General features: G+C 37.0%; 1 protein-coding gene across 1 annotated transcript in view; it reads right to left on the reverse strand.

Annotated features, from left to right (window-relative positions):
• The window catches only part of LOC109420020 (probable serine/threonine-protein kinase tsuA), a 33,537-nt gene extending 18,724 nt beyond the window's left edge, over nt 1-14,813 (reverse strand). Inside the window, exon 1 of the mRNA XM_029853280.2 lies at nt 14,245-14,813. The gene's annotated coding sequence lies outside the window, so the exon portion shown is untranslated. The remainder of the gene's footprint in view (nt 1-14,244) is intronic.
• Nucleotides 14,814-22,589: the final 7,776 nt, after the last annotated feature.

The following is a 22,589-nucleotide window of genomic DNA, read 5'->3' on the forward strand; positions in this document are numbered from 1 at the left end:
TCTACCAGAATTTTTTTTTTCACAAATTCACATCTTAATTTATCAATTAGCAACATTCTCTTAGAAGGCAGAGAATTAATTACAAGTTTTCCTGTACATTCCTATAGGATTTCACTAGAGATTTCCCTAGTAATATCTCCTAGGATTTCTCTGGAAATTCCAAACACTCCCGAAACTCGTTTAGGGATTCCTCTAGAGATTTCTGTTGGGATTCAGATGGAATTCCTTGAAGAAAGCTAAGAGGAGTTCCAGGAGTAATGCCATAATAAATTTCTAGAGAAATACATGAATAACAACGCTAGAGGAATTTCTGTATGAGTCTTTTGATAAAATCCTGGAAGAATAAGAGCCATTTCTGGAAGAGAAAACCCAGGTAATAAATTTCCTTTGGGGTTTTCAGGAGGAAACACCGAAGGTACTTCTGCAAGGCTCCTAGGTAGATTGCCTTGAATAGTCCCAGCAAGTTTTTGAAGAAATCCCCGAAGAAGTTCTTAGAAGAATCTCAAGAAGAATTCCGGGAGTTATTACAGTAAGAATTTCTGGAAAATATCCTAGGAGAGATTGCTGAAAGAACCACAGCAGGAATAGCTTGGGAAATCCAGCTGAAATTTCTGGAGGAAGGTCAAGAGGAGTACTGCCGTTCTACGCATAATTGTCCCATGTTATATGGGATTCCCATACAACATGGGACAATGTGGCGTAGAACGGCAGAGTACCTGGAGGAATTCCGTGAGAAATTTATGAGAGAAACCTTGGATAAAAATTCCTGGAGGAATTACCGAAGAGCTTCTGAAGAAATCACAGGAAAAATCTCAAGAGGTATTCTTAGAAGGATTCTGGAATGTATCATTCTAGAAATCTCAGCAGAAACTCTAGGAGGAATTGCTGGAGGAAACTATACAGAGAAACCCTATCAGGAATGTCTGGGGAAATCCAAAGAAAAAATCCTTGGAATACCTAAAGTAGTCCCTGCAAGAACCGGTAGAGATATTCTGGAAGAATCTATAGAGAAGGCCCTGAAGGAATCGCAGGAGGAATTTCTGAAGGAATCTCAGGAAGATTTCCCGGAAGAATTCCATTCGTATAGGAATCACTAGAAGAATTTCTGGACGTATCATTGTAAGAATGTCTGGAGGAATTGCTGGAAGAATCGCAGGAGGAGTTTGAAGTATTCTTGGAGGAAGGCCAAAAGTAGTTTCTGCAGGAAATCCATGAGGAATTTCTGGAGGAATCTTTGGATTAAATCTCTGGAGGAATTCCTGAATGCGTCCTTGAAGAAATCCCTGGCAGAACAACCAAAGGAATTTCTGTAAGAATTCCAGAGAGATTGCAAGGAAAGATCGCAGCAAAAAAGCCAGGAGAAAGCTCTAGAAGAATCCGCAGCATAATTTCTGAAGTGCCACAATTAGAATTTCTGGAGGAAGAATAGCTGGAAGAAATTGCTTGAGGAATACCAGCTGGAATATCTGGAGGAATTCCTAGAATTCCGGGAGATATCATAGAAGTAATTTCTATAGACATCCTAGAAACAGGAATGCCGGAGGTATCTTAAGAGAAGTTCCTCTAACAAATTCGTTGAGGAATACCTACAGTTCTCCTTGAAAGGGTCGGTAGAAGTATACTGGAGGAACACCTGATGGAATCGCAGGAGGAACTTCTGGAGAAATCTCAGGAAGATTTCCCGAAAGTATTGCAGCAAGTAAGTATGCCAGGAGAAATCCCTAGAAGTATTTCTGAAGGAGTCCTAATGGGAATTGCGTGAAGCTGGAATTTATGGAGGAAGGTCAATAGAAGTTCTTGGAGAAATCCCCTGTGGAATTTTTGGAAGAACCTCTGGATGAATTCCTTAATAAACCCTTGAAGAAATCTCTGGAAGAATCACCGAAAGGATTGTTAGAAATTTTCCGGAAGAACTTCTGTAGTAGAATTCCTGAAGGTACCACAGTGAGAACTTTTGGAGGAGTTCTAAGATAAATTGCTGGAAGAATCGCAGCAGGAGTTGCTTGATGAATCCTAGCCACAATTCCTAGATAATTGCCATGAGAAATTTCTGAAAGAATCTCTGAACAAAATCTCTATAGGAATTCCGGGAAGAATCACCGTGAGAACTTCTGAAAGGATCCCAGGAAGATTGTCTTGAATAATTCCACCAGGAACTCCTGAAGGAATCCCAATAATTTTTTTAGAGGAATCCCTGGAAGAATTTCGAGAAGTATCATAGTAAGAATTTCCAAAGAAATCCTAAGAGAAATTGCTGGATCAATCTCTGCAGAAATTCCTAGTATGTATAACCCCATCAAGACTGCCTGGAGAATCCTAACGCAAGTTTATTGAAGAAATATCGGGAAGAATCGATAAAGAAAGCCTAAAGAAATCACTACATGAATAGATAGAGATATTTGTGGAGGAATCCATGATTGTTCTTACCAATATCCAAAACGTCAAAATGTACAACAGGTATATAAGTAATTCCAGGTGTGCTTAAGTTTTGTTCAAATGTGCCATTAATAAATATTGTAATTATTGTGTCAAGTTTGAAATTTTAGGTGACTGTCAAGTGTCAAGGAAAAATTCTAGGGGGTGCCAAATTTGTTCTAGGGGGTGCCAGGCACCCCTGGAACCCCCCCTAGCTACGCCAATGCAAGCAACACGACTTGTTTCAAAGCCAGTACCAGCAACATCAGTGCAATTTATTCACTGTTCAAATTAAGGACAACAGAACATAATTGCTTTTTCTTTGAAACGCAAAAAGCGCAAATTTCAAATCTTTATGCAATTTGAGCTAGGGGGAATGATAAAAAAAATGAAAAAAATATATTCAGACTCGAACCATGGACACCAGGAGTATTAACCACTCACCTTACATACTACACCAGAAGCTCTGTGAAAGATTTGCTGCTCAATGCACCATAAAAACTACAGAAGTTACGCGTTATTGTACCGTCTTTGCCACAAGTTAGAAAGCTGTCAAAATGAAAAGACGCGCAAGTTCTCCGCAATACATTTGGAACCTAATCTGAACAAACAAACCAGAGTAAGATGTTTCATGTGTGTTACATAGCACATGTAATGCAAGCTGACTGTATTGCCACTTATGAGGAATATGTAAGCTCCGCCTCCATAAATCGATGTTAAATACGATGTTATTTGTAATTCCTATGAAACAAAGCTGTAACTTAACGATATTCGGAGTTTAAATGCAACTCAACTAACAAGATGGAAGTTGCGTGCGCTTTTATTGCAACTCTTTTAGACCAAAGCATAGAAAACCACATTTTGGATGATGTTGCAGGTGCTGCATGGGAACCACCCAAGTAACAATTTTAATTTTATCAAAGTTTTTTAGCGATTCAAAAATCCTAAACATAAAACCATTGATGCCGACTTGAAAATGCTCTCGAGTTCTTGTATGCCTCAATAAGCCCACGTTCTGGCTAGTTGGCCCAGTCTTATTAGGGTCTACAGGACTTCGTATGCAAACCGGCTTAGGATTTCGGGTTGTATCATAGTTTTAACAATCTTCTAAATAAAACCATCTTCTGACTTGCCAAATAATTGTTTTGATTATTTTTCACTCTCAATGTTCGATCGTCAGAATAAATTATGCTTGGTTCTTTATCCAGCCATCAATTGGAAAGATGCAGATATGGAATTCAGATTTGTTTTCTTATTTAATACGTGTCAGGAGACATGCCACGGAAAATTTATGATGAATGTGACTGTGATAATGACAAAAACTAAGTGCGCCATACAAACTATGCATAATTTGGAAGTTAAATGCATTTAATTTACTCGGTGGAATTGGGTGCAAAAAAAAGGTTTTTTCAACACAGCGGAGTTTAAAAGACATTATGTAATTTTTCTAACAAAATAAAATGACGGAAACGTGTTGTTTGGTTTAATTTGATCTTAAGCTGTACGTAAAATCATAAAATTGAGTAAATTTTTTTCTGTATTTACATGAATTATCCCGGCTAGGCGACATATTTTTCTGATAAAACTCTGTGTTCCTGATGATGCCTCCAATAGAGCTAACCCTCCTGAGGTAGTCATAACTGAGCTTATGATAGAACTAGCGGTTTTATCACAGCATTTTTTTGGTTTATGTTACGGCCACGAAATCTTTTGTTGGTTTTATGCATTGCCTCACAGTTTTGTGTATTTGTTTACAAAAAAAATCTCTCCGACAACAACCGCAAATGCAAGTTTTATTGAAATGGTATATAATAAGTGATAATACCAATTCATGTCTACTTGCAAGTCTTTAATTAAAGATGTTTATAGCAGAAGTTATATGATAGTTTTATGGAACGCCAAAAATTCAAAGTAAAAAACTACCACATAAAACTAATTTAGAACAACTAGCTTTTTGACATGCTCGTATAAAACCAGGATAAAACATGAATAAACCTTCAAGGCATGCTGATTGTTACTTGGGCATCGCAGTTGAAATGCTGCAAATCAATTTAACATTTCACCGAGTAACAATTCTTCACATTTTCGAAAATTAAGGTGAAGATATAATGAAGCCACGTCTTGAGTTGCCCAAAAGTCTACTAGTGATCTACTCGATCAGTCCTTGAATTACCCAAAAGCATAACATAAAATTTAGATTCCCATTATCGAATTACATATTGGTAAAAAATAAAGAACTACCGAGTTTTATAACAAATCAAATTTAATATTTGAGAGCTTCTTGTGCATTTTGCAAAGCTTCTGGCAAACTTTTAACAAATTCACGGTTTTCTAGCTGTAATGAAAAGTTACTCATCAGTGCAGTTTCTTGGTTATAAGATACCGTAATCTGATGGGAAATTTATTATTTTTCCTCTAATCTTTTGAATAAAATCAGGTACAATGCATGTGACTCCAAGCAAATATTTTTAAAACATGTACTGAGTGGACCTGTTGCAAGTTCCGTAAACGAAATTATTACAAGAAACTGCTACATTTTGTGAAAAATATATAAATGGCAAAATTTGAATACTTTCAAGCAGGGGTAGAGTGATCAACCAATGACATACCATTCCAAGAACCGAAAATTATTGAACAAACTAAACTGGATGATTCTGAATCTGAATTAATTTTTAGAATTTTTAGAACTAGTGTATTGTGTATGTTGAAAATAAAATAAAGTTAAGTAAGTTACAAAATCTAGACAAACATGTGAAATAGGCGGATTTCCAAAACCTTCGAATGGAGAAAACCGCTAGCAAAGATATGACATCGAAAATCAAATCCTGTTTATCAAGCATGGCATTAATTGATCATTTTTCATTATCAAATTGACGGTAATTAAAAAAATTCCCATAAACACTGCGCAACGTTCATTTAAAATTGTAATTTTAAGCATAAAAGTGTAAAAAGTAAATTACGGCTTGTTTATTTGCAACGTGTAATTTCGCCGCCGATTTTTTTCGCCCGATAAACGTCATCCTCTGGAATTCCGCCGTGGAAATGCACCGTTATTTCTTCTGTGTTGTTGTTGCGCCGTGGTGTTTATGTTCCATTAATCAGCAGGTGTGGAATTACGCCTCTGAAATATTTTTGCAAATCCTCGCGATTTTTCTCGGATTCGTGATTACAGGTGATGCGTGAGTATATGCAAGAGGCAGCGTACAAGAAGCTTGCAACATTGTGCAAAGACAGTGCAAAGGTGCGATTTGAAAGCAATTTTGATGCACCGAGGCGGCGACGATAGTGAAATTTTCTGTTGATTGCGTTTGTCCGATTTTTTGTTTTTCTGTACAATGACGGCTTTGCTTTCGCAAAATAATGCTACGGGCTGTGATAGTATTACATGGTATTACCGATATTACCGGATTACAGGGCCTGTATAGGCAAACACAAAAACAAGGCGTAACAACAATTTGTCTTCACGAACAGCATAATTCCCGGCGGAATTCCAAGTTGGCATTTCAAGAGACGGAATGTACGACGTAACGACGCGTGCAGGGGTTTAGATGGCGTAAGGATTAATTTTATTTTATTTCAACTTAATGATTTTTACAATGAAAAACGTTCCTAATCGTTCCTATTGAGATAAAATTGAGTGACTAGAAGCTACATTTTGGAAATTATTGCAAATAAAACGTCCTCCCATCAAATTTACCGGCGTAACAACACTAAGCGGAATATTGCAAGTGAACTGGAACTACGCCCAAATCCAATTTACGATTTCTAGCATTGCGTTGCTTTATTTAATGAAACGGTAAAGCTCAATCAATAGTTTCATTGAAATTCTAATGATATTGAGGGAAAACTCATTTGTTTACATTTTGGCTCTTCCGCCCTTTTCACATGTTCGTCTAGAAATGATCCACATTAAACGCCTAAATGTAGGCAATTTCTCAAAAAATCGTCTTACTTTCGCAAAAATATGCTAATTTCAAATTAAACTTACATATTAACATCAATTTCAAACCAAAGCTATGTTTAATAAGCCTACCATGCATAAATAAAAGTTGTTGTTGTTGTTGTTGTTTGTCTATTACCAGGGATTTTAACCTTGTATGGGTCATTTATCCCGTATAAATAAAAGTGTTTTGTGAGTCATCTAATACACAAGGTATTGATGGGAAGCGATTTTAAAAAGGCAGTCTTTTCGCCGAATTTTAATACACACATCCAATAAAGTTGAAATGTTTGTGTAAAATCTATCACAATTGGCATAAAAACCTTAAAAAATTCTTCAAATATATGCACAGAATTGATTTACGTCAAAAGTTCTTTCATTGAAACAGAATTGTGGTGTCCTCAGCGGTTGAAGGACGTGGATCCCATAGTGATCAACTACCGCTCAGATTACGGTATCCAAAATACAGTTTAGCCACGCGAATTTCGTCAGTAATATTCTTTACAAGAAGAACTAAGAAAAGCTAAAACCTCAGTAAGAAAGTCTTGTAAAAATTGCCCAAAATTTTGGTTTGAGATACAGGATGGCAACCAAATGTGGATGACATGATTTTTTTTCATCGATCCTCTCTTCAATCAGAGGCAAATTTGATTGTACTTTTGGCCACAGAATGCTAGCTTGCAGTTCAATCTTACGACCGAGGTATTCCTTTGATATTTCTATCAATTAATGTACGTCTTTTTACAAAACCACCATTGCACAGTGGTCCACGAACCAGATTTACGAGGAAAGATGCATGCAGCGCCTTCAATTACTTTTTAGACAAATATGGTCTTCTACAAAGTTGTTGCTAATAATAAGGTCCTCTTTTCAATGCATATGAAAATTAGGGTGGTCCATATTTTCACAGAAATTGGAAACCAACGTTTTTTATTTGCAAGAATAACTATATACATTCTTCGGAAAAGTTGGAGACCTATCAATTTTGAGCAAGTTTGCTGAAGAAGGTTTTTTTGTAGCTTCAAAATTGACCGATCTAGAGATATATTTCTGAAATAGCTTAGGGTGATTCAAGAAGAACAGGTTTTCTGGCTTTAACTTTTTCAGTTTCAATTTCTCATCAAAGTCGCCCAAGAATCACTTGTAGACCATTTGAAAACGCGTTGTTTCGTGCGCTGAGACGATCGTTATCTCTTTTGGTTCAAAAGTTATGAGTGTTTTTCTTTAAAAATCATAGTTTATTCAAAAGGCGATATTAAGAGTTGGGGCAAAGATAAAAAATATCTTTTTCCAGCATTCAAAAGAAGAAATATTGTTACAAAACATATCAAAAAATTAGAGAGGTGTTATTTTTGTAATTCAAGTAAAAAATACTTGAAAAGTGGCTATTTTTTCTAGAAAATCATCGATATCTTTTGAACGGAATGACGTAGCAACATTCTCAGCGCACGAAAACGTGCGTTTTAAGAAGCTCTAAAAGTGGTTCTTTGACGACTTTGATGAGAAAATCCATCATCTTCCATATTCTTATCCGTCAGGAAGCTTGCCCCGTATCCGCAACATGAATAATTTCTATTAAATAAACAACTTTTGATCTTATTTTTGAAAGCTTTAGAGGTTTGAGGTTTAGATGAGGAGTATTCCATGCTCAAAGCGATATACTGTTCTGGGCTTCAAAGAACAATTTAAACAGGTTGAATTTCATTCCAATATTTTAGAAAAGTAACAAAAAAGAAAATGGCTATCTTGAAAATGAAGGAATTAGTTAACAGTTTGTGCTTAACACGCTGAAAGTGATGGCATTAATTTCGAAAACTATTTTGCCTATCTCGGGAGAAAATCTAGAATAAGGTTTCTAAATTGGCTTTAAATGGTTCAGTTAATTCTCTTGGTTAACGGCTACGCAGTCTTGAGAATTATAAAACGAATTGTTTTATTCACCCGACGTTTCGACACGGGGATAGTGTCTTCCTCAAGAAGCAAATAATTACTATCGTTTTTTGTCAATTGTTTTGTCTAACTGTAACTGTCCCTTATTGTGCCGTTTTTGGTACATGACTTCGGAATCACTTTCAGTTTAACAGTTTTTGGCAATGACTAATGGATAAACTTTAAACTTTACCTGAACATGAAAATCTCCATTACATTATGTTGGTTTTGCAGTAATTTCCAGTAATTTTCCAGTAAAACAAGCAACACTGGACAAATTAGAAGATTGTCGAGAAGTATGCTGTATAGTGAACAGTTTAAAGTAGAATTCCATTGTTAACTGCGGATTTGTACACTTAAATGTTAGTTCACAAAGTGCATTAAGGAGTGCAGCGGAAATTAGTTAAGAATGTTCACAATTTCATTAAAAATGTTGGATCAACTGTAGGAGATATTGTTCTTGATTAAGGAATGGCAAAGCCGATTTTCTAAAAATAATAATATAACTGGGACTTCCATCTCAAATATGGGGATTTTTTTTATTACCGAACAGGTTTGGGCTGATGGGTCTCCGATTTCAATGAAAATTTCACCAGAGCTAAACGTCGTGGATATATGATCGTATATGGAATACAAAAAAAAATCATAGAGGACTATTTTCCCGGAAAACGCTAGATAAAATTCCACGATTTTCCAAAATTTTCTTCAACACCCCAAATTTCAAAAAATCATATCTCAAAAACTACACATCGTAGAACAAATTTTTCTTGGTGAAATCGACGCCAAATTACTTCAGCAATCCAAAAAATTACACCGAGAAAAAAAACTCATAAAACTTTTCACCATATAGAAGAAACGTCTAAAATGCTGATAGAAGTACCGTCCCCAGCAAAGTCTGATAGCAAATTGAAAACTTATTTTGATGTTGTGATATTGCAAATTTTGATAACTCAGGTTGATTTCGTTTTGGTCGTTTTAACAGTTAAAACATCAAAAATGAGAGCAGAAAAATGTTCCTGTAACAGCAAATTGAAAACAATTCCTGCTATCGATGACAGCAAACTGATAACTGTTTTTGTTACCAGCACAAGAAAAATGAAAAATCGTTAAATGTAGAGTTTTTCGGTTGATATCAAATCATAAATAAAAAAGTATAATTGCACTAATGACGTATCCCTTTACATAGTTTACTTAAAAGAGTCAAAACTATTCTTACACTAAACATTTGCATTAATTGAAAATGAAAGCAAGCTGAAAACACAATTTGAAATCAAATCAAGTAAAGATAAACTGATATCAAAATGTGATATCAATTTGTTGCTGAATACAAAACATGTTTTCGATCTGCTGTAATTTTGCTGTTGGACTTTGCTCGGGGTCTGTATCATAGATTATTTTCAACATTTTTTTTTTCTAAGCGCAAAAACAAATGTGAAATGAAAATCTTTACAAAATTGCATTTTGAACAGTTTACATTTTTGAGAAGTGAATTTAATCAACCACAGTTTCAATAATACTAAACATTTGCCAAATTGTTTCAGGCTGTCCTAAACTTGACTTTATTTTGAAGATTTGATAGAAGAACCGACATGAAATTTCAACATTACTTGTTTTCTAGATTCCAGATTTGGTAGAAATATCGAACGTTTTAATATTTTAGTTTATTAATTGGTTGTGGCCAATCGATTAGTTTTTAGTGCAATCCGTTATTTAGGTTTTCAGATTTGTGCTCATGATAATTTGAGGAATAACGAAGCCATCTCTTCACCTTAAGGACATTTGGCGTATCAAAAAAAAAAAAAAAAAAAAATAAATAAATAAAAATTCTTGACCTATCTGGATGCGTAGGAAGTTCAAGCACTACTTAAGAAAAAAAAACAGTTTAAGTGGAAATCTTGGAATCGGCCAAGAAACTCCTGAACACGCAACTGAAGCTGGGTTAAGGACAAAATGTCGTAATCAGAGATATATTTTCCTGAATTCTCATGTTAAAAAACTGTTCACTGTTGGGCTGAGGTCGTTGAGCTTCGCCCTTAGAATTAATTTTATATATATAAGGGTCCATATCATTGAGCTTAAAACCCTTTTTTTAATAAAGTATAGAGGTGTATGGTGATGGTTCTAAAAAATAGAAATGAAATAAAGAGGTGTAGATTTTTTTTTAAATTACTTGGTATTCGTATTTTTAAAGCCAACGTTGTGTGTTTTTTTAAATTTCAACTCTTATTTGTGATTTGCTCCCTTGGAAGAACAGTATCACATAATATTTAGGTTTGTTTGAAACAATTATTTGCCTTTCTTGAGATATTTATTTGACATTGTAGCGTTGCAATTTTAATATATTCATAGATAAAAAAAAATTAAATACCTTTTTTCGGTACAGTGCAATCAGTTCCGCACTCTAATGCTTTTTTTTGACAGTCGTCCTCAGTGTCAGTTATCCAAAGTCGAACTAGATAAAATATCCTTTAAAGATTTAATCTACATGCAATCCTCCAAGATTTCGATGGTTGAAATTAATGGGAAACATGTAATTTTTACATTATTTTAATATTTAATTTAGATTATAAGTTGCAAATTTTCGTCCGAAGTTATAGGAGTGAAGTGAGTTTTTGAACTTAGAGTTCAGTTTAAATTCACAAACTTCAAATGCTCCAACATCGAAATTGTTGATTATCTAAAAGGATTAAAATTTAGATTCGTACAATTAAGTTACGAAATATTTTTATACAAAGTGTCTTGTTAGCAAAATTTGAATTCTACAGGTGGAGCCAGGGATGAATTTACAGAATATGCCATGTAAACTTTCGTTATTTTCCGCGTAACCGAACATGAGTCAAAGTGATTATATATTATATTTCACAAACTGACACTGTATGCTATGTGAATCTACATGTTTCGGAGTTTACGTGACATGAAAAATTAAATTTTTATGACATGCAATCATCACCCAACTCGTGCATCACTTAAGACACACTCTTCACTTAAGACATGACAAGAGTTTTCATTGAATTGGAGTACAATTTTTAAGGGTTTTGATAATCCCTACATATAAATACGACTTCAGCCTTACGTCACCAATTGAGCTGAAAATTAGACAGCGAACTACAAACATGGTGAATTTTGTTATAACAAAATCTGAGAATTTTCGAAGCACGTAGAAAATAGTCAAACACTATGTAAAATTGTTCAAATTGTTTTGTCTATCAATGGTTGTGTATCAGTGGTCTAAATTTGGAAATTTGGGCTATTCTCCACGAAGTTATAAAGATTCTTGGAAAAGGTATAATTATCCGATAGCCAACTTTTAGCTGTTATATCTCCGGATTCAATAAACTGATTTCAATGAAATTTTTACCATCCAAAACTTATATAATGAACTCTCAAAAACGATTAACTTAAATTGAAAATTTTAACAAGAGAAAAAGTTATAGTCATCACATTTATTTCACGATTTTTTAGTAAATTGATCTATTTTTAATATGCATCCTATTACTTTCTCAATTTATTAGCGGCTATGTTGTTACTTTCCATTACTTACATTTATATATAAGTCATTTAGAGGGAAATTGAATGAACTATAATTTGCATCTTGAATTTTGAAACGATGTTGATGTTTTGGATAATTTGGTGTTTTATTAGAAATATAATCTAACCGTTATAATTTTTTTTCGTGTAAGAATTTTAAATTATGTCAAAGGTTTTCCATAGTTCGTTAGTCATTGATGGTCAAAATTTCATTGCATTCGGTTTATTGAATACGGAGCTACAACAATTCAAAGTTGGCTATTAGAAAAGACAATTCACACCGTCTTTAACCAGAAGCTGTAGAGACTGAACACATTGGTTACACTAGACAACGAACAACACAAAGAACACCCAGTGGCCCAGTGATGAATTTTTCGTTTGACGAAAAGTTTCCACCGACAAGAGCGGGAATCGAACCCACACTCTGAGGCTTACGATACGCCTAGACGACTGCCGCCGCTAACCGCACGGCCACGAAGCCCGAAGCCTGAAGGATAATTATACTTTTTTCTAGAATCTCTATAACTTCGTGAAGAATAGCCCGATATTTTCCAAATTTGGACCACTGATACACAACTAGTTGATGAACTTACATTAAAAATTCGATGAACTTACATTCGAGAATATTCGATGCAATTTTCAAAAAGTTACAGCAAGTTCAACATTTTTTGAAAAGTGAAAATTTTGCCTGTCCTGATCATATAGTCTATCCCCTGTAGCTGTGTTATTTTATTTTTTCATTCAGTAAATATTTTTAAAAATTTTAACATTATACATTAATTTATTAAACTCCAGGGTGAAGACTGTTTGAATAGTCTGCGAAAATATTTCTTGCTTCTTCAAGTTAAATCTACAGGTAAAGTGCTTCGAAAACTCTCAGATTTTGTTACAGACACACTCTACCGTGACGTTACAACGTTTTGACGCCTTTTTGGTTAGATTTTTCACAATAACTCGTAAATTAGACCGTGGACCCTCAAATATTTTTGCATCCCATTTTTCACATACTTTTCCGATGAAAACTAACTGTTCAACAGATAATACTTATTGGATATTTTACAATCATTTCGAATATGAAATGATATTTGAGGGTTTACGGACGAATTTACGAGTTATAATGAAAAATCTGACCAAAAATGCGTCAAAACGTTGTAACGCCACTGTAGAATGTGTCTATAACAATATTCAGCATATTTGTAGTTCGTTCAAATTTTCAGTACAGTTGCTCATAGCAGAACAAAGTTAGAACATGTACAAATTGGCCATTTAGTATGGAAAACGATATCTCAGTTCTGTACTCGATAATGAATATATCTAATAAATATCTATTAGTTACTAACAGCAATTGCCAACAAAGGACGACTCTACCTTTCTTCGATGACTGCAGCAGCCATTAACCGGCGGCCTTCAGCCTTCGACCAGCGCTAATAGCGCAACATTCCGGGTACAAAATTCACGCCAGAAACAGCACCGAAAAAATAAATGCCGAATACCGAGCCAGGAAGGACATCTCAATTTGCTGCCCGGGGGGAAGGTCATCACACGTGTGTTTTGTCCTGCCCCCGATATTGGTCGCCATGCTCTCACAAAGTGTAATAATGGGACAACAAGATAACGACGGCTCTGTCGTCGACGACGACGACCAATATTGAGGCCTGTCGCTAGGTCCGTGAAAATTTTCCCAGAAGGACTACTTTCTTTCGGAGAGAGGGCTTATCCAATTTCGATCCGGTGGTGTTTGTGTGCGGTGACAAATGGGAAGAACTATTAATCGCATTCAATTCGTTGCGGGGTATGAGGAACCGACCGACGGCGACCGGATCATCGCCATCATCGAATCCACGGATGTGGTTTGAAGCACCATTTGATTAGATCCGGATATGGTGATGATGATGCAAGACCGTCCATCGAACCGGCTGATCGAACTCGCTCGAAAAGCCTCGAATACCTCAGCTGATTGGTTTCTATTTTTAAACCCCCAGCGATAAATAGTGGACTGACGTCGGTCGGTCGGTGTCGGTAAGTCCCAGGCTTGCACCCAGGAGATAATTGTCCATGCGGTAGCTTGCAGCCAGAATTCCCGAACGGGAAATGGTGCAGCTGCGTGCAGAGTGCAAGCAAACAGAAAATGGGTTAATTCGCTTTTGTCTACGAACTTCTGAACGGAAGCTATGGGGAGCTGCGAGGACTGCGGGGACTATAGATTCTGAACACACAACGACCCAGTGCAGAATGTAGTGCTTGCTGGGACGACGACTGGCAATTTAGGCTCGACTGGGCGCCAGCAGCACGCAACTGGAACTCAGAGAGAAGTCCGCACCGCACGTTATGACCTATTTTATGTCAACAGGTTTTACACGAATTGCCCGCAGGGGGTCGATGCACATTTGGGTCAATTTTCGAGCATGACATCAGAAGCATATGTTACTCACCCAGTACGTATGTAGATCCTGGTTAGTTTTTTATCCAAGGAATTGTGAGCACACTGCGTAACACTGATGTAACTTTACACTGAAACAGTTATTAACCACGGTCCAAGGCAATGCTATTTACAGAGATATCATCCACTGAGATTCGATTACTTGTGAGGAAGAGTTTCACTTCCCTTCAATTCTACCACTTCACTATTGCACTTCGATTTGTATTGTAATCAATTTTCCAGTTTTTCCAGCTTATGCTGTGACACCGTTATCTTCGCTTCTAGTTGCTACCGTTTGTGTAGGAAGCAAAATTTTCATCTGCGTGGGTGTCAGTTGATCGACACCCCACACTAAACCTCCCACTCCTCGTGGCACTCACTCTCAGCGTCCCTTCTCCCTATGGTTCCACCTTATCAACCACACAATTTACTGTCTCAATATGGGAGCACTTCTTCTGGTTCGGTGCTGCTTCGCTCTGTTCTCCTTTCACCGTTTTCACTATCGTAGTCACTGGCAAATTGTACAGAAACCGAGCAGCTCAAAGCCTTTTATAGACTTCCGCTCGGTTTCGACTCGGTTTTTCATCCGAACATCCATGTCTATCGCCCACACGTTCTGAATGAAAATTGCTCCCCGTGCACCCTCCACCCGTCACAGTAACCTCCCCCACCTACCCCCACCGACCACCTCATCGGAAGCTTCATTGAGTTGTTTTCCCCGCTGTTGGTAGTGGTATCTCATCCCATCCAACGCCACACTCACACACCCTCACTGCCGGAGCTTTCTTTCATCACTACCCCATGTAGTGAAAGCACTCCGATCGCTCATCTGATTGGTTCGGCAACTCGTGTGTAAAAGCTTCTTCTCAGTTTCCACAGACCACGCTCATCACACACTGACTGACACTGACTGGTGTTGGTGAGGCTTTGTCGTACAAGGAAAATTGCCACCACAACCGGTAGTCAGCCGGTGCAAGGGACGCGCAACTTTTATGACGTCGTCGTCGTCGGCAGCCGCATACACATACTGCGGAGACGAGCTTTGTCCCTTCGATGCTCCCAACAGTCAGCCAGCAGCTAGCAGCAGTGGATAATTGGGAAAATGGAAAATCTATTTTTAGACCAGAGCTATATTGCGTCGCCCGAATGTGCCATCTCATGCGGACGTAGCCCATGAAGTGTTGGTTTCGCTCACTCTTGGAGGCGACGAGAGGGTGCTCTTGCAACTCGTTTGTCCGTTTATCTGGTAGGTATCCTTTGTGCTTTGAGAATGTAGGGTTACCATGTTTGTCGTTGCGAAAAAAGAATCTTAACTTACACACATTTATGGAAAAGTAAAATAGGTAGGATGCGGGCACCGGTTTAGTTAGTCTAACGGATATCATTTTTATAAAAATAACTAGCTGTACCCGGCAAACTTTGTTTTGTCTACTGCGTTTTTTGACGTTTCAAGTCCCTAGTCAAGTCCAAGTCCCCGTTTAAAATGCACAAAAACCCGATTTTCGAAAAACTTTCAATTTTTCCATGTTTTTTGTCTCATAAACCTTCCTTGGGTGAAAACTAACAGAACAAAACTTAGACGACCCAAATCGGACTATCCGTTCGCAAGTTATGTGCGGTCCCACGTATGCCACTGCATTTATATATATATAGATTTTAATACACTTCTGATGAATGTATGCTTCTCCTCTCTGGAGCCACCAAATGTTGGTGTCAGCACAATCTTTCAATTGGCAGCACGATTGGCGTGGTGTTCCTATTGTGGTGGGACTAGGCCAAATACTCACTGAATCCAGCGATTTCTTTAAAATTTTCCATAAGGCTTTTTTTAAGACTGCATAAATTCCTGTTAGGTTTCCTACAAGAATTCCTACTGGAAATACTTTAGGAATTCTTGATGTGATTTTTCCAGAAATTGTTGCTACGAATCCTACAGACATTTCTGCTAGGCAAACCCTGTGCTGCAGGTGCGACGCGTTTGTACACGATTCCACCAATCCCGTTATTGCACGATCAGATGCACGCTTGAGAATGTATGGGAAACTGCAAGGGCCATCGATATCTCATTAATGTGGTCAATGCTCACCTATTTTTATTTGTTTTAATGCTTTAAAAAGCATTCCGAGCAGAGGTGGATAGCAAATTGATAACAACAGAATTACATACCCTGTTTTTATATCATAGTTTGTTATTGTTATCTTATAAAAATATGTATAGCTTTTTAATAATATGTTTTGTTGGGTAATCTTATTTTGCTATGTTCAAGTTATTGGGATATATCCACAAGATAACATTTCAATAATATATTTTGTTGTAGAACGAGTTTAGTTCTCTTTCGTTTGTCGGGTGAAGATCACTGCGTCCAGATTTTAGAACTATTGTGACGTACCCTTTTGCTGTGAGGTACGCAAGTTATCTCAGTAACATGTTTGTCACTGAGATACCTTAGTATCGTCTGAACTCAAGACCATCTATTTTTGATGAATAGAGATCCTGAGTTACAGTATGTGACTCCCCTATTCTGGCGATACTAGCTTTATGAAGCCAACCACGTCCTTGGGAGATAAGATCCATATGTCAGCAGGCCCTAAAAAGGGCTTGCTGAGAACTTTCAACCTACGTTGAGTGAGTGCACTGCAATAGCAGAGGATGTGTTCTGATGTTTCCCTCTCCTCGTCACAGAAGCGGCAATTTGAGGTTTGGATTGCTCCGATCTTTTGTAGATGGTATCGGCAGGGGCAGTGTCCAGTTATTACACCGGGGCAGGTGAAGCATTGCGTCTAGGGCCAAAGTGGGTGTACTACGAACTGCACCAGTGATGGCTATGCAAGCGGTGCGTTGGATTTTGTTGAGCTTTTAGCCCTTGCAGCAGCCTCATTAGTTTTAGGCCACCAGACAAGGGAAGCGTAAGTGGTCCTGGGACGGACAATGGTTTTATATATCCACATGATCATACTTGGTCTTAGGCCCCATCTTTTACCAAGAGTTTTTGAACAAACCCAAAGAGTATTGAGACCTTTCTGCACAACTGATTGGAGATGAGAGTTCCAATTCAGTTTTGCGTCTAGTATGACACCTAGAAATTTAACTTCACTTGAATAAACTAATTGTGTTTGATTCAAGAAAAGGGGTTTCAGTTGGACCTTTCTTCGTTTGGTGAAAGGAATAATGGAAGTTTTTGTAGGATTTATACCTAGTTGTTCCTTTCGACACCAAAAAAAAAGTGTGATTTAGGGCAGATTGCATTCTTTCCACGATAACACTTTCGAATTTGCCTCGTACAATAATGACAACGTCATCAGCAGATCCAAACACTTCAAAGCCTCTTCTCTCTAAGCTGTCTAGAAGCTAATCCACCACCAGAGATCACAACAAAGGAGAAAGCACTCCGCCTTGCGGACACCCCCCTTGTGGCTTTAACAGTGATGTATGAACCGCTAAGCTCAGAGGAGATTTTTCGATTAGCTAGCATAGCATGTACCCAGGTAACAATGCATGGGTCGAATTCTCTCCTCAACATTGCTGACCCTATAGACGAAAAAGAAGCGTTATCGAATGCGCCCTCAATATCAAGAAATGCTACAAGAGCAATTTATTTTTTATTTTATTTATTATATTAGAGTATAACAGCACAAGTAACCTCCTAATGGTTTTCAAAGTATATGCTATTATAATTATTGATTATAAATAATGCCGATGTACTTTACTATTAATTGAAATATGAACTAACACTATGGGGATTCACTTAACAGCGTAAACTGATTAAACTGATTAAACGTCGCGATCATCAAGGCAATCTTTGATTATTTCATTCGCAAAATCATGAAACATTTCAAATAAGCAGAAAATCATGGCTTACGCAGTAATTTAAACTGTTTAGTAAGTACCCCTACTGTTTATAAATGAATTATAGTTTCTCCCACACCTACACGTTCTCGGTAATTGATTCCAGGCACTGATTGCACGATGACGAAACGAATCTTTTAGTCCACAAGAAGAGCATCTCGGAACAATCAATAAAGGACCTCTCATAGATCGTGCATATGAAAAGAAATTTTTTAGGTAGACTGGAGGGTCATTTAAAATTTTAAAACTTTGTGTACAAACCCGAAGTTTTAGATGACTAGTGAAATTTACACCTAGTATAGCATTTGCATACCCGGATATATGATCATATTTGCTTAGGTTAAAAACATATCTGTGTTGAAAGCTCGCTGAAGTTTCCCTAAATTCATTTTAGAGACTAGTGAATATAAGACATCCCCATAATCAAAAATCGGAACTATAAGGGATCTTGCCAAAAGCAGACGTATATGTTGTGGAGTGCTACTTCTTACAGCAACGAGAGAGTGAAGAGCTTTGTACACTTTATTACATACAGCGTTCACTTGGTCTTTCCAGCTCATTTTGCTATCCATAATTAATCCAAGATTTTTCACAGTATCAGAGTATTCAATTTTGTCACTGTCCACTTTTATTTTGGGAGCACACGTTATTCTTGTACGTTGATTACAGAAAATAATTGCTTGTGTTTTCTTCGAGTTCAATACCAACCCGTTGATTTTACACCAATCCAAAACCCTTTGAATATCGCTGTTAATTTTCATGATAGTATGCGCTAAATTGGACATTGAATCAGATAAATAAAGTTGACAATCATCAGCATAAAGATGAAATTTGCAATAATTTAGCATCAACGGTAGATCATTGATGTACATAGAAAAAAGAAGCGGACCTAGAATGGATCCCTGGGACACCACAGGGAACAAATATTCTGTCAGATGTTGTGTTATTGAAGTACACGTATTGTAAACGACGTGATAGATAAGAATTCAGTAAACCAACTGACAAAGAGTCCAGAATGAAATTGTGTTTCAGTTTATCACAAAGAAGGCTATGACTAATTGTATCGAAAGCTTTACTGAAATCAAGTATAGTGCCATGGCTGTGACCATCTTTTTATCTAGCGCTTCTATAATATCGTTCTCAACCTTAATCAAAGCAGTCACAGTGCTACAAGATTTTCGATATCCTGATTGTAAAGGACACAACAAGTTATTATTTGATAGGTATTCTTTCAGTTGTTTAGAGAGGATCGACTCAAAAATAAGGGGGTTAGAGGCAGAGGGGTGTAAGTGACCAAAAAATTAAATTTGAGATAAATATCGTACGTGATTCTACGAGATCAGGTTTACTTGTTGCCAAAGACCCATAATTTTTAAAAATGTTTGAGAATGTTTAAACATTGATTGAAAATATGACGCTTAACCGTTGAGGAGATTTGCTTGGAGGCAGAGGGGTGTGAGTAATTTATTATATTTACATGATGTATTGAATCAATTTTTTTTAATGATTTAATGTACATCTATGATCTCGTTGAATAGGTTTTAATCATGCTTTATGTCATGGACCCATGACGCACTTGGCGAATGTGTTCTCAAAAATGTTGAAATCGCATTGAACCTGTTGTTCCAATATAACTGCTCAACATTGTTTCAATCAATTTAAATTCTCAAGTTTATTATGGCAGTGATGGTATTCTACTAGTTCGAGTCTTACTGAGAGGAGAAGTAACCTTTTCGTCATTTGCCCTTCTCATTATCTATTTCTCACTTACGCCAGTATTTGCGAAGTCTAGCTTTTGGAATAAGGCTTAGCCGCAAACATCGATAGTAAATTAAATGACTGATATTTTTGCTAAACTTTCTCACATAAAAAAGTGACAATATCACTTTCTTTTCGTTGCACATCGTGAGTACGAATGACGATAATGTACCAATTAAGATTACAACACTGCATTTTATTCACAATTGTTCATTCCAAAATTTAAGATTTTATGACGATCCTGAAGATCAGAATTAGGTTATCAATTTGATTACCAAAATTTTGTACAGTCTCACGAATTCAAGCGGTGGTTTGCTAACTATTCGACGTTTCGGCTGTGTTTGGAAGTTTTCTTCTAGGGAAAATTAGGTCTATTTCTCCTAAAAGAAGGCTGCCAAACACGGATGAAACGAAGGGCAGTTAACAAATTACCGTTTGAAATCGTGAGACGTCCAAACTCCACATTTCATTATATACTCGTTGGAAACCACTGTCAGGGACGAGTTTACATACGCAGTATTACACTAGAAGTGCATTATTACGTCGTATATGATGTCATTGAGGCTCTGTTTTAGAATCCGTATAATAAATAGTTAGATTTTAAATCCGTATTGTTGGCGATTTCCATAATTAGGAAGGATCAAACATGTATTAGTAGCGCACTCCTATCTATTTATACATTTAATAATGAGTTTCTGTCTGTCTGTATTACCCTTATAGACTCGGAAATATCTGAAACGACCGGCGTAAACATTTACATGCTAGTTTTTTTTTTTTTTTTGAGCCGTGAAAGATTCTAAACAATTTGACAAATTACTTCTCTATGGGGAGCTGTATGTCAAAAAACCGCACAGCTGGTTTTTTATTATTTTTATCTTTTTTTAATATATCAGGTTAAAATGTATTTTTATTTACATTTAAAAATAAAATAAACTTACATTTTTGAAAATACTATGATGATTAAATTGTAGGTACTTACTGACGTAACAATGATCCGACAAAATGGTCACTAAGGTTTTATGTTTGTGTATTTTAAAAAAATGTTACGGTAGACGCATCACGATAACGCAGTGTTAGTTCAGGGAGCCTGGGTCATAATGACCCCAACATCCCACTAGGGTTAAATTAGGGGTTTTTCTTAATTTGTCACTACTTCATCTGATTTTTTAATTCAGAAAAGTAATAATGCTTCCACATCTTCATGGTTGCTTGCATCATTCATTTAAAACGAAATTAAACATTTTAGGGACAATTTTATTCATAGTAATACTTGAGTCCACATGTAGAGTATATGGCCTATTGAGAACTTGTTTGGTACCAAAGGGGTGTAAGTCAACAGTTTGGTGATAAAGGGGTGTAAGTGACACTAACCCAAAAAATAAAATTTTCCTATCTGCAGAAAAACAGCGTATATAATGTCTGTTTCCATCTCAGATGGTGGAGTAACTTGATATTAGAGTTTTCGGGGCAAATCCAAACTTTTTCGAATATTGTTGATTTTTTTATAAGATGTCAAAGTTTTCGTTCATTATCTCAAAATCAGGTTTTGGTCACTTACACCCCTCTGCTTCTGACCCCCTCAAATCTTCGATAAAGCACACAAGATGCTAATCGGGCGAAATTCATTTTCGGTGGTTGGATTATCAACCTTTTCTATTGGAATGACTTTTGCAACTTTCCAAGCTTCCGGAAACTCACAGCAGGTTATACAGTAATTCATCAAATTAGTAATGAGCGGTAAGGTAACTGGTAAAGATATTTTTAGGATATTTAAAGGAATTAGGTCATCTCCGATCGAATCACATGATGCTGTAGCAAATTCTTCGAGAACTTCGTTGCAAGTTACTCCACGAAAAGAGAACTCTGAGTGTGACTCTGTACTATCAAAATTTTCAACAAAACTGACTGGTGTATAATGAGAAACAAAGTAATTGTTGAGGGTCGTAGCGTTCACATCTCCACCACCCATTCTGGTATTCGTTTGCGTCAATTCGTTGCATTAAGTGTTTTTTCGATCTTTTGAACTACCGTATGTAGTTCCGAGAGCGTGGATTTTCCACTTTGATAAGCGCATACTCCTTTTCCATAATTTTGAGCATTACAGAGGATAAACTTATCGGCCTGAATGCTTTGGGGTTGGTTTTATCTCTCTTCCCTGCCTTCGGAATGAAGACAGCCCGGATTTGACGCCAATCGTTAGGTATATGCCCCTAAATCAGACTCGCTCTAATAATCTCAACCAAGGGTGGAACCAGTGTTTTCTTCTCTTTTTGGATCAATGCTGGGAATGTTCCATCCATGCCAGGAGACTTAAATGGCTCGAAAGATCTCACAGCTCTCACAACCCTGGCCCGAGTGAAAGCTTCCTTTGCAACCTTTATTGCGTCTTTTTTAGATCCAGAAACCCATTCCAGTGCCTTGGTCGCCGATGCTCGACTCAGGGATTGAATCAGGGAAGTGGATCTTTAACAATTCGCTCAGTGTATCGCTAGGCTCTACAGTGAGCGAACCATCCGTCTTTCGGAGGCTACCCACATCATTGGAGTGGTCTTTTGAAAGAGTTTTTTGGAGTCTGGCCACTACGGGTGTATTCTCTATGCTTTCACACATTAGAATCCTCGATTTCCGTTTGGCTGACCTTATTTCTTTGTTGTAGTTCGTCAGGGCCTTTCTGTATAGGCTCCAATCGCCGGTTCGCTTGGCACGGTTGAATTCCCTACGCGCAGTTTTCCTAAGCTTCTCAAGAGTTTTATT

The sequence above is a fragment of the Aedes albopictus genome, chromosome 2 (assembly GCF_035046485.1).
Source record: "Aedes albopictus strain Foshan chromosome 2, AalbF5, whole genome shotgun sequence".
Lineage (NCBI taxonomy): Eukaryota > Metazoa > Arthropoda > Insecta > Diptera > Culicidae > Aedes > Aedes albopictus.